Source organism: Pteropus medius, unplaced genomic scaffold, assembly GCF_902729225.1.
Source record: "Pteropus medius unplaced genomic scaffold, Ma_sr-lr_union100, whole genome shotgun sequence".
Classification (NCBI taxonomy): Eukaryota; Metazoa; Chordata; class Mammalia; order Chiroptera; family Pteropodidae; genus Pteropus; species Pteropus medius.
In genome coordinates this window covers 12,809,227-12,812,167 of record NW_024350926.1, presented here as the reverse complement: position 1 = coordinate 12,812,167, position 2,941 = coordinate 12,809,227, and the positions used below count along the sequence as shown (strand labels likewise).

At 52.6% G+C, this 2,941-nt stretch overlaps 1 long non-coding RNA gene across 1 annotated transcript; it reads right to left on the bottom strand.

Moving 5' to 3' along the window:
* Positions 1–1,140: 1,140 nt before the first annotated feature.
* On the bottom strand, positions 1,141–2,146 carry LOC120585570 (uncharacterized). The gene is made up of 2 exons (XR_005648440.1): positions 1,444–2,146; positions 1,141–1,310 (listed from the first exon to the last, which is right to left on the bottom strand). It is a non-coding gene; the product is annotated as an uncharacterized LOC120585570 (long non-coding RNA).
* Positions 2,147–2,941: the final 795 nt, after the last annotated feature.

Here is a 2,941-nt window from a genome sequence, read left to right as displayed (position 1 = left end):
TATTTGATAGTACTTAGAACTTTTAAAAAATTATATTTATTTATTTACATTATACCTTTCTCCCACAACATTTTAAAGTAAATGACTGTTCCATTTGTAAATTCCTACATCAATTTTAAAAAATTTTTAAATCTTGATAATGTGTACTTTAAAGCATTTGATGATCCCATCTATATTTTTAGAGTTTTCCAGTAAAAGTTCAACTCTTAAGCATGTCCTCAAATGGTGATTCTGCTATTAAGGTCTCACAAAGTGCTTTTAGTCTTCATCTTCGAAGCCCTTTCCTGGAATGGTGAATCACTCCGCCCTCCCGGGTCTTGGGCCCCCGGCTGCCAGACGCCCTGGGCGCTTCCAGCCCTCTCCACGGAGACGCCGGGGCCCAAGGCCATCGTCAGTGCTCCTTCCCACCTTTCAGTGGGCTTTCTCGTCATACCAGCTTGACGGGCCTTCCTCCGAGGGCTCACCGCAGACTACAGACCGAACCAGGAGCCCGATCTGGGGGAGGAAGGGATTGTAGGGTGTGGGGACCTCCCAGCCCAGAACCCAAACTGACAGACAGGGAGGCTGAGAGGACCTCGGCGGGTCCTGACATGGGGCACAGAAGCCAGAGCTCCTGCTGCCTGGACAAACGACACGGAGAGAAAACAGCAGATCTGTTTCTTCCTTGCGAGGCGTCTTCACTACCTAAGGGCTTATCAAAACAGTCCCCAGGCTGAGCAGTCAGAGATGAAACACGTGGGCCATTCCAGCAGGCATAGTCTCGAACCCAGATGGCTTCCCCAGCCGGGAAACATGCACGCTTCCTAAATACGTGGAAAAGGAACGGACCAGAATCGTTTTTAAAATACTGACTTCTTCTTACCAGTTTTATAGAGTGAACTCTGTCTGGTTAAATTCATTATTCTTTATCTATCCAAAAAACATTGTTAAATGCTCTTAGAGCCGCCGTGGCAGGGCAAGGGTGTCATCTGCTCCATGCTCAAGCTTGGGGACAGCCCCGAGATGCTTCCCACAGCCACCGGCCGGGCTGGCGAGCAGAAGCTGCAGCTCACCGCGTGTTGGGGCGTGCTCGAGAACTCAAACATAACCTCTGACTTTGTAGAAAAGCGGTGATCTGAGCTGTTGAAGATCTAATTTAGCTCATTTTAAAAATGCAAAACGGCCTGAGAATGTTGAAGTTCCAGCAAGAAGAGGCCAGGGCTATTTCGGGTTGTCTCTGAAGACTGTCACGGAGCAGGGCGGGCGGGACCGGAGGCAGACACATCTGGAGTGCTATTTCCAGGCTCCTGGACTCCAGAAGGACCGAGAAGCTGGAAAGAGACCGGAAGAGTGACAGGAGGTGATTAACGAGAGGCACGGGCAGAACCGCGCGGCGGCCCACTTCGAAGACGTGGCCGAGCCCTCGGAGACCAGGGCAGCGGGGGCAGAGGGAAGAAGCCTCACCTGCATCAGCCCGCGGTGGAACGCACGCTTCAAATGAACTAGAGCTAAAATTATGGTAAAAAAAGGAAAAAAAAAAAGGCCCCTGGTCTCTCTGGTTCTGCATCTGGCAGGACAGTGAGGCCTGAGACTCAGGTGTCTGGGGACAGAGTGGTGGCTCGCAGGAGAGCACTGCCCCTGTCCTTGCTGGGAAAGCCCGTGGCCATCACAGAAGCACCTGTAGATTACGCAGAAACACGTTGTGGAAACTTGTGTTCGAACCATAGATACTTTTAAACAGCAGCATGGTGGCTGTCACATTATTGCAAGGGAAATCTCAGAGGTAGCTACGGGTGGAAACTTTCCGTTTGGAGAAGGTCATAGTGATGAAACCATTATTACGCTGCCTTTTAAAGTGCCGATCGAAGCTGAACTCCGGAGACTGTGGGCTCTGCCGATGGCAGCTTCTCAGGGGTCGCCGTGCGCGAGGACCGCGCGGCGGGCGGGACTGGGGTGCAGGTCCTGACCCGACCGGTCTGAGTGTGGCCCGAGACCCCGCTTTTCTGAAACGCTCTCAGGCGCGGCCGGCAGAGAGGCGGGTTAAGCGGCCTCCTTTCCCGTGTTCCCAGACCTGGAACGCCCCCGGGAATGACGTCTACGTGGGATTTGGCACATTCGTTTCCAGTCCTGAAGGGCAGAGTTGGAGGAAGAAAGACTTTTTTTTTTTTTTACTGCCTTTCGTGACTCAGCATTTAGCCTGAAAATATATAGGTCATGGGGAATGCACGTTTTAGTTAAAGAAAGTTCGTCTGCACCATTTCCGAAGAGAGTCAATTCGTGCACTCCAAAACTATGTCTTCACTTGAAGTCAGATGTGAACTGTCATAAATAAACGATGAGCTCAGACAATAACCGGCTCCTCATGAGGCTGCTGGGTTCTGCCTGTCGGCAGCGCTCAGCACCCACGGGAGGTGGCCAAGACGAAGGTCAAGCTGCCACCCACGGGGCTGAGGGAGCCCAGGAAGCCCACGCCCTCTAAGAAATGTCCGTGCTGCTGCACCACAGCGAAGGACTGTGAGCCGTGACACGGCGGCGACCTTCTCCGCCAGCTCCGAAGCCCCGCCTCCCGCCCCACCCCGTCTCGCTCCTTGAACCTCAGGGCTGTTTGGACGAGGCCCAACCAACACCGTAGTTCAAACAACTGTTCGTAAAGTCAGCAAAAAAGAAGCAGAGGCCCTGCCCACAAGGACTGGCGAGGAGGGGCTGTCTCTGAAGACAGACTAGTCACCAGCCATTGCCGCTGAAGAGTTCTTTTCCCTGTCTTGCAAAGCCCCCGCCTTCACCCCGTAATCGGGCGCGGGGTTTCTGCCTGGTCCGCGCTGCCTCAGCTGCAATTCTCTGACCGCAGAGAAACACCTGTCGCCTCTCCTTTCAGCATTTTAGGTTCAGGTTAGCTGGATATGGCCCATAATCTCTGAAAAACGTCTCTTTCTTCGTCTCGACACAGTGAATTAAGTGAATT